The following is a 16306-nucleotide window of genomic DNA, read 5'->3' as shown; positions in this document are numbered from 1 at the left end:
AAAAGTCTTAAAACACCTTCGTGGTCCCATAGCTAGTCGCGGCCACGACTAGCTTGGGAATTATTTTAGGCTAGCCTGTATTTTGAGTGGTGCTCAATGTGTTGGAAAATGTTACTTACCTGTACTATTTATGAATTATTGTGTTATCTATTCACTTGTTGAATACATGGATCTACTTTTATATGTTATTATTATTGTGGTAATTACTATTTGGAATGCTTTACTACTCTGTTATATCTATGATGTCACCACTCACTCGGTAACATCTGTTACTTAGTACTCTCTATTCTTCTTCCTCAGGCTGCGACATTGGACTAGGTTGTGCTGGGCAGGCAGTAGATTGACTGACCTTTTTTTCTTGTCTAGGTTAGTTTGTAGTGTGCATGTAAACTTTATGGATCCACCAGACTTGATTTTTATGTACTGTTCTTGTATTTGTACTTTCTGGTTGTATTTCGAACCCTGACTGATTCTGTGGTGGAGGTTATCTCCCTTTTCAGTAAGTTGTGATAGCGAGTTTGTTTTAAGCCTTACGATGATGACAACGCCCCTTGCGTGTGACCCGCAAGTGCACGAGTTTGTCAAGTAATAATTTCCCAGATGAGTGGGGTATCGTATCTATAGGGATTAGGGAATAAAAATACATAAGTTGCTACTTAACCAAGTGAAGATGAACAATGATTGTGTTGATAAAGTATGATGTGAACAAGAATAAAAGAACAAGAAAGACAAGCACAAATAAGTAAGAGAAAAGGCAATCGATATAAAGTGGGGTACACGGATACTGTTCTGCCAAGGATAATCGTTTCAAGTGCAAAACCAACTATTATGCTTCCTAACTAATGCATTAATGAGTCATGGAGATCCTACAATACATGGTCCCAAATCTAAGGTCAACCATGACTAACTCTATACTATGCCCCGGTGGAGATATCGAACAGTCTTAACACCTCACACTATATAAAGTTGCATGGAGTTTTAAGGATTGCATGTGATAAACCCTATTCCTATGTGTAGACCTAACCCTTTAGTCCAGGTTAAAGGCTATTAGTCACAATTAAGCCCTAGATACTAGAGTTCACTTCAACGCTTCACTCTGTCGCTCGCACAACTAAGCCTCGCGGAGTTCATCCTCTAGCACTTCATTCTATTGTGACCGTAAAGAACTCGAGGAAATGCAGGTAGGATAAATCATACTGAAGGGGAAAGGGGACGCTCCGCTACCTCTCGAATCACCCTCTCAACCCTCTCCAATCTAGCTTTTTCTAACCTTCATGGTGTGTCACTCACTCACAAGGGTTACCAAGGTGAACTCTCAATCCTAGTATCACTCTAAGGGATTATTCAAACAATCAAGTATTCAAGATTGGAACTCAATTTAAACATCAATTAAGGAAAGCATAATAAAAGGTTTAATGAAACAAATGCATCCTAGGGTTCACTAATCAAAGTACCCACTAGGGGTTTAGCTCTCAATGGACCAAGATACAATCAATCGTAGAATCAAAAGTAAAAACAAATAGTCCATAGGAAAACCCCCTCGATAGTCGCATCGATGGTCTTGTGGAGTGGACGCGCCTTCTTCAAAGGTTCCCTTGTAAAGCCTAGGGCACACCTCGTCGGATCGGTGCCGAAGAAAGCTCCCTCAATAGCTATCTTTCAAGAAAATCACGGTGTTGAAGGCTTAGAACCCCTCCAAAAGCCTTGCCAATAGCTCTCTAAACCCTAGCCGCAAGTCTCTCCAAAATTGGAGAAAAGATGGAAAGAATGATGCTGAAAATCGAGCTGAATCACAACTTTAAAAGAGTTAGAATCGGGCATCCACACGGGCGTGGGGAATTTCCACACGCTCGTGTGGATTCTCTGGAAATCACACTTTCAGTCGGCCGTGAACAATATTGCTACAGTAAATTGCTTCATTGTTTGACTACAGTACCTGCTATAGTACCGCCCATAAACACTCCCGAATCCATGTTTTTCATTGAGGTAACATAAACGGGCACACGTTTACGCCGTAGATCACGTCGGTTCTTCAATAAACGGCCTCATTGGTGAAGATCATGCTATCAATGGACAAATCGGGATACTTGAATGTGACTGTCTCTGTGCCCTTCTACATCATTATACTCGCTTGAATAACTGGAGGTTGGCACACATTCTCATATCTTGAGCCTGACTTGTGTCTTCACGTTTGTTCCTTCCCAAGATTTCATCAAATAGTGCATTCACGATCTACATTGGCTTCTTTTCGCAATATTTAGCTTCGCAACCCGACATGCGCAAAAGAACACAAATACACATGAATTAGCACTGACAGGGCTCCCCGCAAGTGCACGGAGTTGTCGACGTAATAAATCCCAGGTGAGTGGGGTATCGTATCCACAGGGAAAAGGGAATAAAAATACTTAATTTGCTTCTTAACTATATAAAAGATGAATAGTGATATGTGTGACAAGATTCAATTCTCAAAAGTAAAACAACCCGAAAGAGGGCAAAAGTAAAGGAGAAGGTGAGGCAATCGACAAAGATGGGGTACCCGGGTATTGAACAGCCTAGGAAAATCATTTCAAGTGTAAGAACTCTCTATTATGCTTCATAACTAATGCAATGATGAGTTAGGGACATCCTTTAATGCATGACCCCGAATCTAGGGTTAACCAAACCTAATCCTCTACATGTCCCAGAGGAGAGGTTGAACAACCTCTCAACCTCGCACTCATTAGATGGATTGCATTAAGCTCTAAGGATTCCAAGTGATAAATCTCTTCCTAATTGTAGACCTAACCCTTGGTCCAGAAGAAAGGTCCCTAACCACAATTAAGCTCTAGATGCTAAAATCACCTCAACAGCTTCACTCTGTTGCACTCGCAACTAAGCCCAAGCGGAGGGTCATCCCTTAGCTCATTCGCTCTATTATGGCCTCAAAGAACTCAAGGAACGGAGGTAGAATCTATCACACTGGAGGGGAAAGGTAACGCTCCTGTACCTCTCGACTCACCCTCTCAACCCTCTCCAATCAAGCTTTGTCTAACTCTCGTGGTGTGTCACTCACTCACAAGTATTACCACATGAACTCTCAACCCTAGTGTCACTCCAAGGGAGTATTCAAACAATCAAACATTCAAGATTGGAACTGACAATAACATCAATTAATTGAAAGCATAATAAAAAGATTCAATAAAACCAATACATCCAAGGGTTCACAAATACCCAAGTACCCACTAAGGGTTTAGCTCTCCATGGAGCAAAATACAAACGATAATGAAATTAAATGTAAAAGAAAATAATCCATAGGAAAACCCCCTCAATAGTCATGGTGATGGTCTTGTGGAGAGTCCTCTACTCGTCGCAAGATCCCCTTGTCTGGTATAAGATACGCCTCGCCGAGTCAATCTGACGGAGGCTCCCTTACAAACCTTCTTCTAAAGAAATGATGATGTCGGAGCCATAGAACCTCTCTAAATCCCTAGCCAATACCTCTGAAAACCCTAGCCGCAACCCTCTCTCAACTCCCTACTCCCTGTGGATACGATACCCACTCACTTGGGATTTTATTACTCGATAAACCAGTAAACTTGCATGATATGTGCAAGGAGCGTTGTCAATCATCTCTTGAGATTTTACAAGATCTAACTCAATTAAATAGATAATCGGGTGAGTAGGCAGTCAAAAGTGTACTACATTTGCGAGTGGCAGCTTTAGAGGAAACTTAACTAGAAATGTTCCCAAATGTCAGAACTGCAACAGATTTTATCCCGGTCCATGTCGTGAGCCACACAGATGCTATTAGTATAGGCAGACAAGCCACCTTAAGTTAACATGTCTAGAGTTAGGCCATGGAGCACCAGGGTCAGCACCTCCTGCAGGACGATAGAGTTAGTTTAAGAATGTATCACCTACTAGGTCAGCACCAATTGCCCTAACCAGATCAGTTATTACACCAGGTGAAGCACAATGACCACAGACCTGTTATCAAACCAGAGTTTATGCCAGGACCATTGAGGAAGCCGAGGACAGATCCTACATGATTTCAGGTATTATATCTATCTTTCATAATGAGGCATATATTCTGATAGACCTAGGATTAGAGAGATATTTTGGTAGCACTGCATTTGCATATCATGCCGACAGGATAGCTTCTCTTTTAGACTGTGGCCTGGTGATCCAAAGGCCTCTTGGCGAAGAGATTGTCTGAGAGGTAGTTTTTCGAGGATGACCCATCAAGTTAAAGGATATGGAATTTGAGGTAGATTTTATTCCATTGGAGATGCGAGATTTTGATGCCATTCTAGCGATGGACTGGTTGAACATATATAAAGTTGCCATTAACTGCGTCAGGAAAGAAGTGATATTATAGGCCATCATAGATCTAGTATTGTGCTTGAGGGTGAAAGGAAGGTTCTTTCGACGTGTGTGATATCTTTTGTGAAAGCAAGGAAATTGTTTCATAAGGGATGTAAAGCATACCTGGCCCAGATAGTGGATACAAGAATTGTTGGACCAAGCTTCAAGGATGTCCCCAATGTTTAGAAGTTTCAGGATGTATTTCCTGAGGACTTGCCTGGATTACTTCTGGATCAGATGTTTGAGTTTTGCTATAGACTTGCAACCTGTTATTGCTCTAATCTCCATTCCTCCGTATCGCATGCACCAATGGAACCAAAGGAGTTAAAAGTATTGTTACATGATTTCATGGACAAAGGGGTTCACACGCTTGAGTGTGTCATCTTGGGGGTACTAGTTCTTTTTATAAAGAAAAAAGATGGTTCTTTTAGATTATGTATAGATTATAGACAGTTAAATAAGGTGACCATCAAGAACAAGTATCCTTTACACTGAATAGATGATTTGCTTGATCAGTTACGTGGGACAAGAGTGTTTTTGAAGATTGACCTTCGATCAGGTTGCCATCAGTTAAAGATCAAGGAGAGTGATGTGCCGAAGACAAAGTTCCGTATGCGATACAGGCATTACGAATTTCTGGTCATACCTTGCGAGTTGATTAATGTCTCGGCTGCTTTTATAGACCTACTTAACAGAGTCTTCAGACCATATCTCAACAAGTTTGTGGTTGTCTTCAATGATGATATTTTGATCTACTCAGCAACTAAAGAAGAGCATGCGTAGCATTTACGTACAGTATTGCAGATCCTCTAGGAAGAAAAAGTGTATGCTAACTTCTCGAAGTGTGAGTTTGGTCACAGGAAATGGTCCTTCATGGATAAGTGGTACCTGGAAAAAGGAATTTGTGTGGACTTGAAGAAGGTTGAAGCAATCATTCTTGTGGGTGAGAAATGTGAGAAGTGTTTTCAAGAGTAGAAGAGCTGCCTAACTTCAGTACTAGTGCTTATTCTGCCTAATAGTGGTAAAGAGTTTGTAGTGTTCAATAATGCTTCACGACGGGATCTTGCTACGTATTGATGTAAGATGGGAGAGTAATAGTTTATGCTTCTTGACAGTTGAAAGAAGCACGAGTTGAATTATCCTACCCATGATTTGGAGTTAGCTGCAGTGGTTTTTGCCCTACAGATCTGGTAACATTATCTCTATGGAGAGAGATGCTTGACATAAACTGATCATAAGAGTTTAAAGTATTTGTTCACTCAAAAGGAGCTAAACATGAGGCAGTGTAGATGGCTGGAGTTAATTAAGGATTATAATCTGGTGATTGACTATCCTCCAGTTCTTCGGGACATGGATGTCAGGATTAAGAGTGAGCCAAAAGGGGTTCTGTTGGCAACTTTTGTGGTAAGACCTTCGTTACTTGAGCAGATTCAAGAATCTCAGAAAGGAGATGAAGAGTTACTGAACGAAATACAGAGGTTGGAAAAAAAAGATAAACCTAGTGAATTTGGGCTTTGCAGTGATGGTATTATTATTATTTCGGGGAAGGATTTGTATTCCAAAGGATACAGGACTTAGAAGTGCTATTTTAGAGAAAGGTCATTCATCAGCCTCACGAGTACATCCAGGAAGCACTAAGATGTACCATATGATAAGGGAAAATTCTTGGTGGTCTAGAATATATTACGAGATTATAGAGTTTGTAATAAGATGCTTATTGTGTTAGCAAGTAAAAGCAGAGCGTCAACAACTAGCGAGACTATTGCAACCTTTGCAAGCCTCAGAGTAGAAATGGGAGCATATTACTATGGATTTCATGGTTGGGTTACCGCATACTCTTCAGGGGCTTGACAGTTGTGTGGGTCATTGTGGACCATTTGATGAAATCAGCCCATTTTCTGGACATTTGACAACGCCCCTTGTGTGTGACTCGCAAGTGCACGGGTTTGTCGAAGTAATAAATCCCAAGTGAGTGGGTATTTTATCCATAAGGAGTAAGGAATAAAAATACTAAAATTGCTACTTAACCAAGGGAAGATGAATAATGGTTGTGTTGATAAAGTCTAATGTAAGCAGACACAATAGAAATAAGAACGAGATTCCCAAGTAAGTGAGAGGAAAGGCAATCGATAGAAGTGAGGTACTCGGACAATGCTCCCTTTAGGAATAATGTTACAAGTACAAGACCTACTATTATTCTTCCTAACTAATGCTTCATGAGTCGTGGAAATCCTAAAGTACACGATCCCAAACCTAAGGTCAACTATGACTAACTTTACACTATATTCCGGTGTAGAAATCGCTCAGTCTCAACAACTCACATTGTGTAAAGTTACAAGGAGTTTTAGGGATTCCAAGTGATAAAACCTATTCTTATATGTAGATCTAACCCTTTGGTCTAGGCGAAAGACCCCTAGTCACAATTAAGCCCTAGATACTAAAGTCACTTCAATGCTTCACTTTGTTGCTCGCGTAACTAAACCCCAACGGAGTTCATCCTTTAGTTCTTCACTCTATTGTAGCAGCCAAGAACTCTAGGAAATGAAGGTAGAATAAATTACACCAGAGGGGAAAGGGGACGCTCCGCTATCTCTAGACTCACCCTCTCAACTCTCTCCAATCTAGCTTTGTCTAACCCTCATGGCGTATCACCCATCCAGAAAGGTTACCAAGATGAATTCTCAACCCTAGTGTCACTCTAAAGGAGAAATCAATCAACAAGCATTTAAGATTGAAACTCAATTAAAAACATCAATTAAGGAAGGCATAATAAAAGGTCAAAGAAACATTAACATCTTAGGGTTTACAAAATCCAAGTACCCACTTGGGGGTTTAGTTCTCCATGGAGCAATATACAATCAATAATGAAATCGAAAGTAAAAACAAGTAATCCATAGGGAAACCCCCTCGATATTCATGTCGATGGTCTTGTGGAGTAGCCTCTTCTTCTCCAAAAGTCCCCTTGTCCGGCCTACGGCACATCTCGCCTGATCGGTGCTGACGAAAGCTCCCCTAATAAGCTTCTTCCAAGAGAAGAATGGTGTTGATTGCGTAGGACTACTATAAAGACTTGCCAAAAGCTTCTCAAAACCCTAGCCGACGGCCTCTCAAAAGATGGAGAAAGGTCGGAGAGAAGGGTGAAAGATTCTTCTAAAAACTGGGCTGAATCGCGGCTTAAATAGGGCTGGAATCGGTCATCCACACCCCCTGTGGATTCTCCACACGGGCCTGTGGAATTTCCATATGGGCGTGGGGAATTTCCACATACCCATGTGGATTCTCTGGAAACCTGATTTTCAGCCGGTTGTGAACAGTAGCTGCTACAGTATACTGTTACAGTGCCCTGCTATAGTACTCCGCCAAAAAATTCCCAATTCCACACTTTTAATTGAGGCAGCATAAATGGGCACACGTTTATGCCGTGGATCGCAACTCTTCTTTAATCAAATGCCTCATTGGTGAAGATCTCGCTATCAATGCACAAGTCAGAATACACAAATATGACTAGCTTCGTGCTCCTCCAACTCATTGTAATGACTTGAATACATTGAGGTGGGCACACATTCTCGTATCATAGAGCCCCACTTGTGTCTTCGCATTTGTTCCTTCCAAGATTCCACCAAATAGTGCGTTTATGATGTACATTTACCTTCTTTTCTTAATACTTAGCTTCACAACCCTAAATGCGCAAAAGAACACAAATACACATGTATTAGGACTTAAACCTAATAAAAGTAATGCTCATCATATGGAAAGAACACTTGCATTCTTAACACACAACACTTATCAAACTTCCCCACACTTAAGCTTTTGCTTGTCCTTGTGCAAAAATAAAACATTGAAGCATAGAAGAAGGAAAAATTGAAAGTGCTTGGAATTAGGTTCACCACTTATCAAACTTTCAACACTAAATATGAAAAATCAATGCTCTAGCTAAAAACTTGAATAAAAAGGACAACAAACCCGACATCGTGTAAGTGTGTGTAAACTCACTCAACTAAACCCAAAGTATACTCCTCAAAGTTCTAATTACAAGGTACTTATTTATCTATAAGCATAAAAAAACAAAAGGATGGTAGTAGCTTTACACATCCTCTAAGGCAGCCCTTTCTGAAGCGGGCGCTAAGGTGGCTTTTACAGCTTTGAGGTGGTAGCTCTTTCTACCGGGGTGGTAGCTTTCACTCATCTCATGAGATAGCTCTTTCTCTCATTAGGGCATAACTAGTATCCAACTTATGAGAGTAGCTTCGTACTTCATAGGTGGTAGCTCTTTCCACCACCCAATGCACAACTAAACAATCTTTTTTTTTTCTTTCTTTTTCTTTCCCATTTTTTTGGCAAAATAGAACAAGAAATAAAACTAATTAGTCCCTTAAATGTCAAACTTGAATTTCCAAAAGAGTTTTATGAGTGAGTGGTGCACAAATATTAATCGGGCAAAAAATCCTAGAAATTCAAGTAGAAACTAGAGCATGAGAACATTCAATGTTAAAACTTCTCCTAAACTCAAGAATGAAAACATTGCAACTAAGATGAACCGCTATTGGCTACGTGAGCATGTATGTCAATCAAAACTTGTGTAAAAGACATGTGCAAAGTGAACTCCCCTCACACTTAAGATGTACATGGCCCTAAACGTACACATGCAAGCACAATAGAAAGCATAGCAAATCAAGCAAATATGTGGGAGTGGGTAATTGAAACAATACTCCCCTGACTCCTAGCCAAACTATACAGTTCAGAGCATTTGGATAGCATTATCGTATAAGCCTCACCCAGTTCTCATGCCGTCTTAGACTATATGATGATGTCTTCACTGATACAGAGGAGTATACATAACTGCCAATAGATTACCCTGGCAGCTTGACACCTCAATGTGTATGAGCATTGTGCAAGATAGTGATAGTACGAGCCAGGAGTCTCTAAGGCGACATTCCTCTCCCGGCTGGCTTACCGCGATATCCACACCACTCTTAGCTGATCAGTGAACGGGCAGGGTGACAGTACAGGGGTGTTAAGCCGTCAGGAGCTGCTGTACTTGTACTTGATGGTGTAGAGTGAGCCAATTCACCTTGGGCACATTGTAGTAGAGTACCTGAGATACTGAGGGCAGTATGCGAGAGTCGGCGTCATCTTCTCAGGCCCCTACATTACTAGACTCATTATAGGGATGGTTCTTCTGTACACCATTCGAGGGGCTGAGAAGGTGATTGTACCATCTTCCCTCGGCATAGAGACCATGCGTTTGATTGGCATGGTGAGGAGATATAAGGTGGGCATATATGTGATGATCATGACCCTCGTCTAGAGACAGCCGTGGGAGAGGGAGATGGCAAAGAGAGCTCCTAGCCTGCTCTTAAGCCGCAGCAGGAGTCGATAGAGACCGAGGTACCCCTGCAGCACAGGAGCCACCTCTAGTGCGCATTTTCTCTCGACTCGAGACCATAATCATTTTGAGAGACTCGAGAGTCCGGTAGGGCTGTTATTGATAGATTTAGTAGATGTTTGTGTGACACAGGCCTCAAACCACACTGAGGTGATGGCACGTCTAGACAGTTTACAGTAGTTATTTGAGAGAGACATGACTTCACAGTTTATTATAAGATCTCGAGCTCTACCAGCTTCTACAACATCTCCTACACCTCTGATAAGTGCTTATACGATAAGAATACGAAGTGTTCTTTCTTTGTGTTGAGCATTACTTTTCTCGGGTTTTAACGATAATATGTGTGTATTTATGTTACTTTCATGCAGGTAGGGTTGTGAGACCGATTATGAGAGAAAGAAGCCAATGTGGGTCGTAATGCACCAATTTAAAAGAAATCTTGCTAAGATTCAAACGCGAAGACATAGGTCGGGTTCGAGATGTGGGAATGTGTGCCAACCTCCTCGTATTCGAGTTAGCACAACTATTTTGAGGGGCACAAGGGCAGTCACATTCAAGCATTCCGACCGTTATTGAAGAAGCAAAGCGATCCACGACGTAAACGTGTGCCCGTTTGCGTTACCTCGATGAAAGCATGGATTTGGGAGTATTTCGAGATGGTACTATAGTAGGGTACTATAGCAAGAAACTGTGGCAAGAATACTGTAGCAACACTGTTCACAGCCGGCTGAGAAAACACGAAAGCAGAGAATCCACATGGGTGTGTGGAAATTCCACACGCCCGTGTGAAAAATCCACAGGGGCGCTCACACGGGCTAGGGCTTTGGAGAGGTTCTGCGGCTCTTACATCACATGCGCTATTTGGAAGAAGGTTAGTGGGAGAGCTTTCGTTGGCACTGATCCAGCGAGATATATCCTAAGCTGGACAAACGGACCCTTGCGACGAGTAAAGGACTCTCCACAATACCATCGCCATGACTAACGAGGGGGTTTTCTATGGATGCTTTGTTTTTACATTCGATTTCATTGATTGTATCTAGCTCCATGGAGAGCTAAACCCCTAGTGGGTACTTGGGTATTTGTGAACCCTAGGGTGTATTCGTTTCATTGAATCTCTTTATTATGCTTTCAATTAATTAATGTTTATTGTGAGTTCCAATCATGTATGCTTGATTGTATGAATACTTCCCTAGAGTGACACTAGGGTTGAGAGTTCTTGTTGGTAGCTCTTGTGAGTGAGTGACACACCATAAGAGTTAGAAAAAGCTAGATTGGATAGGATTGAGAGGATGAGTCGAGAGGTAGCAGAGCATCCCTTTTCCCCTCCGTTATGATCTATCCTACCTCCATATTCCAAGAGTTCTTTGCGGCCATAGTAGAGTGAATGGGCTACGGGATGACCTTCCGCTGGGGCTTAATTGCGAGTGCAATGGAGTGAAGTGTTGAGGTGATTTTAACACCTAGGGCTTAATTGTGACTAGGGATCTTCCACCAGGACCAAAGGGTTAGGTCTATACATAGGAATAGGGTTTATCACTTGGAATCTCTAGAGCTCATTGCAATTCTATGCGAGTGCGAGGTTGAGAGGTTATTTAATCTCTCCTCCGGGACATGTATAGAGTTAGGCATGGTTGACCTTAGATTTGTGATCATGTAATTAAGGATTTCCATGACTCATAGTTGCATCCATTAGGAAGTATAATAGAGGGTTCTTTCACTTGAAATGATTGTCCTAGGCGAATCAATTTCTGGGTACCCCGTCTTTATTGATTGCCTTACCTTCTCCTTTACATGTGTTCTCTATCTTGTTGCTTTTATTTTCGTTATTTCATATTTTGTCACGTATATCACTATTCATCTTCTACATTAGTTAAGAAACAACTCAAGTGTCTTTATTCCCTACTCTTTGTGGATACGATACCCACTCATCTGGGATTATTACTTCGACACTCGTGCACTTGCGGTTTACACGCATATTCGGACATATCAAGTTTTTGGCGCCATTGCCGGGGAGTAGGCATTTAGAGATACTTTACACTTTGTTTTCTTAGCTATTCATTCATTCTATTTCATATCTTCTTTTCTATCATCATTCTGATTTTGTTTTATTTCTTTTGGTGCAGCTCCAGGTTATGACCCGAGGGAACCCCTCAATATTGATTGAAGGAGATCCCGAGCTCAAACGTACACTTTGAAGAAAAGGGAAAGAACCTGTGCAAGAACAGTCTAATATAGCTAATTTGGAAGTAGAAGAATCTGAAAATATGGTAGAACAGAATAAGCAGCAACGGATATTATCCGATTATGCCAGACCTTCAGTATTGGGGACACAATCGAGCATTGTGCGTCCCCCGATTATAGCTCAGAACTTCGAGCTGAAGTCGGCATTCATGCACATGTTGCAGCAATCCGCATAGTTTAATGGTTTAGCCGATGAGGATCCAAACAGTCATATAGAGAACTTTCTCGAGGTGTGTGTTATGCTGAAGATAAATGAGGTAATGGATGATGCTATCAAGTTGAGAACATTTCCATTTTCCTTGAAAGGGAGAGCAAAGCCTAGGCCTACTCGGATGACTTTGCAATTGGCTAATTGAACGGTGAGACATCCGAGGGGTATCATCAAAGATGTGCTTGTCAAGGTGGATAAGTATATATTTCCTGTAGACTTCGTAGTGCTAGACGTCGATGAGGATGCGGATGTACCCTTGGTACTCGAGAGGTCGTTTTTGCTGAATTCCATGGGATTGATTGACATGGACGACGGAGAGCTAACTTTGAGAATTGGAGATGACAAGCTCACATACCGCCTTACTGAAGCAATGCAGCATTCTCTTGATTTCGATGATACTTTGTATTTTTTAGATGCTACTGATGAGATTGTTGATGAATATATGCAGAAAATGTTCAATCCGCATCCATACGAAGGCTTGTTCGACCAAGAGGAGGACAATGAATAAGTAATGATGCTTGGTTCGACAGAAGAAGTACCATCTACCCCGGGGATCTTGAAGAAGGTGCTCCGGAAATTGAAAAGGGCTAGGAGACGCCACCGGAAACGCTCCAAGGCTGTTGGAGACGTGCGTGCACCGAACAAACTGGGTGAATCATTGCTAGGCGGTCCCAAGCCGGACAATTTACCCTCTAGCCTCTAGAGATTTTGCTCATCATGTTTCCAAGCCATGGGTAAGAGGGCAACTTTCATCTATGAGCCCCCGTGAGGTAAGATAAGGTAGATCAAGCTAAGTGACGTTAAACAAGCGCTTCTTCGGAGGCAACCCAAGTGTTTACTGTTTTCTTAATTTGGTAATTTAGTGTTGTTTGAATAAATTGTTGAGTGTTGGTGTCTTGATTTTTTATGTTTCTGCTGATGATTTTATCGTGGGTTCAAGTTCATCGTGTGTTTTCATGTGAATTTGGCAAAGTTTTGGTCATTTGAGCTATTTCTCATGTTTTTCACTGGTATAAATTGCATATTAGGGCAGGCTCTGAGTGTGTAAACATGTTCAGAAATTTTTTGCAGAGCCTGCAGAATTTTCTAAGGTATCCAAAGAAAACACACGGGCGTGTGAAATTAACAAACGCACGTGGTTTTGTATTGTGAGCTCATCCAGAGAAGGCACAGTGGCATGGACTCGCCCCTGTGAATAACCATGCCATCCTCACACGCCCGTGGGTAATTTTCGCACAGGGGCAGAGATTGGCAGATTTTCCCGAAAGCACACAAGGCATGGACTAGCCCCTGTGGGCGACCTTGTGAAAATCGCACGGGCGTGGGTAATTTCTGCACGCCCGTGCGAATCTCTGCATAGGAGCTCTCTTCATCCCGAGAAGTCACAGGGGCGTTGCGCTTGCCCCTGTGTGTTGGGCTTGTGAATGCCCACCCTCGTGCGAAATTTCCACATGGGCGTGCGGAACACTTAGCAATTTTTCTCGGATGTCCAGAGCAGCAACAAGGGCGTGTGGCTGCCCCTGTAGGTCAGGCGCACGGGCATGGGTATTTCTCATATGCTCGTGTATTTGCATTCAGAGGCAGTGATTGTTTTCCTGAGAGCACACAGCGGCGTGCACCTGCCCCTATGAAGCTTTCCTGTGGAGGTACACGGGCGTGTGTAATTTCCGCATGCCTGTGCGGATGTATAGAACTCCAAGAGGTGTGAGTCCTTTTAAAAGGATTATTGTTTCTCTTCACCCTAATATCCTCCAGTTGTCTGAGAGCACTTCTACATTGTTTCCCGACCTCATATCGCCAATTTGGAAGGATTTTGCTTGGTTTTCCGGCCGTTTTCAAAGCTTTCTCATCTCAACTCGACAGTAAGCCCTATCTTTGATTTCCTTCGCAAATTCATGATTTTCATCGATGAAACTAGTCAATAATGCTTCGTTTCTTTAATTAGAATGATTATTTATATTTAGAACGAAGTAAAAGCGTTGTGATGGTGCATTTATGGAGTTTGAAGCGTGGCCGTGCATTTGTTCACGGCCTGTGGATCCACACGGGTGTGCGGAAATTCCGCACGACCATGTGGATTTCTGCAGTTATGTTGAATTAACTTGTTTGATCAATTCTCTTTCAATTTTTGCAGACTATGGCACCCAGGTCAAAGAAGCAAGCTGATAAGAGACCGCGAGAGTCATCCCCCTAAGTCCGAGAGAATGAGATTCACTATCCCCGAGCATCATGTTCATTTTGAGCGTCTGTCGAGACTTCGGTTCGGACAGACTCGGTTCTTGGACACGAGTATATTGAGAGATATGTAGTAGCGGGATGAGTTCCCTGATGAGGTCGTGGCTCTCATTTCAGTGGGTGGTTGGAGGCAGTTATTGTCGATTAGAGAGCCAGCCATCCGGGAGTTTACACTGGAGGTTCTGTCGTCATTCGAGTTTGACAGATCCTATGCGAGATTCGACGACCTCGACGTAGTTCAGTTCAGAGCACTTGGACATCACTATAGTCTGAGTGTCACTCAGTTTTCAATTCGGCTTGGCTTGTAGGAGGAGTACTCTTAGTTACTGACAGATTATCGTAGAGCCCTAACCCCACACAGAGCTTACAGAGCATTATGTAGTTAGGGCCAGTATGAGCCGGGGGTGTCCAAGGCTACGTGCCTTTCCCGACCTGCGTACCGATATCTACATGCCATCATGAGCAGGTCAGTGAATGGCCGTGGTGATAGCACTAGCGTTCTGAGCCGGTAGAAGCTTCTGTACTTATATTCGATGATGCAGTGCATACCGATCTATCTGGGGCACATCGTCGCTGAGTACATTTGACATCAGGGCCACTATGCTAGATTGAGAGCGATCTTCTCGGGTCCATATATTACGAGATTAGCTCTGGGTATGGGTCTCTTGGGCGCGATTTGTGGGGCCGAGAAGATGAGTATATTTGCGCCCTTGAGCCTGGAGACGATGAGATTGATGGGATGGTTCATAGCGTTCAGACAGGGGTTTATGCTCTGGTTCTACCGGTCCCAGAGATAGCCAAGGAGGAGGGAGATAATGCCGAGGCTTTCCAGCCTGCCCCCAAGCCTTAGTCAGCATCTACAGAGGTGGCATCTCCGGTGACAGAGGACCCACCCCCCGTGCACATGTTTTCACCATCTCGAGCCCAGGATCGCTTAGAGAGGCTCGAGAGCACTGTGGGGATGATACGGACAGAGGTAGCAGAGGCCCGAGCAGAGATTACCAATTTTAGGGCTACGCAGGCCGCACAGTATACGGAGTTCATGGCACGTTTTGACACATTACAACAGATCTTAGAGCAAGACGTCGGCTCGTCATTTGTCCTGCGGTCGAGGACTCCTCAGGCACCCTCGACTTCTCTGGCACCTCCATCCCCTATTCCGGCACTAGATGACCCATCATGTACTTCATCACCAGCAGCAGCAGCAGTAGAGCCAGAGGACGACATCGACACTTGATTTTATTTTCCTCATCTTTTACTTCCGCATTTTATTTTGGACTTGTATACTTAGAAAGGACTTTACTTATGAGTTTATTTTCATTTTGTATCTCGAGTTGTATTCATTGTCTTATCTTTTATATACTCAAGTTATGTTTGTTTTTATTGATCTTCACTAAACCCCCTCGTGTGTGCGTGCAGATGGTCTTGTCATCATGGGAATTGAGACTTTGTCATGCGCACGACCAAGGTGTTTCGGCACTTGGCAGTGTGAGATTCACAACCCGTTGGAACAACACCCCCAAGGACTTAGCTCCATCAAATGCAACACTAGGAGTCAGGGGAGTATTGTTTTGATTGCTTCTCCAATATCTGAATTTAATTGATTTACATTATGACTGAGCTTGCATGTGTACATTGGGGACAATGTACAACTTAAGTGTGGGGATTAGTTTCATAGTGCACGCATCTCTTTTATACTAGTTTTGATTGATGTACATGCTCACATAGCCAATGGAGGTTCACCTTAGTTGCATTGATTGTAATCTTGAGTTTTGGAGAATTTTTAACATTGAATGTTTTCATGCTCTAGTTTTTGCTTGAATTTCTAGGAATTTTTGCCCGATCGACACTTGTTGCACTACTCACTCTTTGAACTCTTTTGGAAACTT

Source organism: Dioscorea cayenensis, chromosome 16 (genome assembly GCF_009730915.1).
Source record: "Dioscorea cayenensis subsp. rotundata cultivar TDr96_F1 chromosome 16, TDr96_F1_v2_PseudoChromosome.rev07_lg8_w22 25.fasta, whole genome shotgun sequence".
In the NCBI taxonomy this organism is placed as follows: Eukaryota; Viridiplantae; Streptophyta; class Magnoliopsida; order Dioscoreales; family Dioscoreaceae; genus Dioscorea; species Dioscorea cayenensis.
This window is presented reverse-complemented; position numbering follows the sequence as displayed.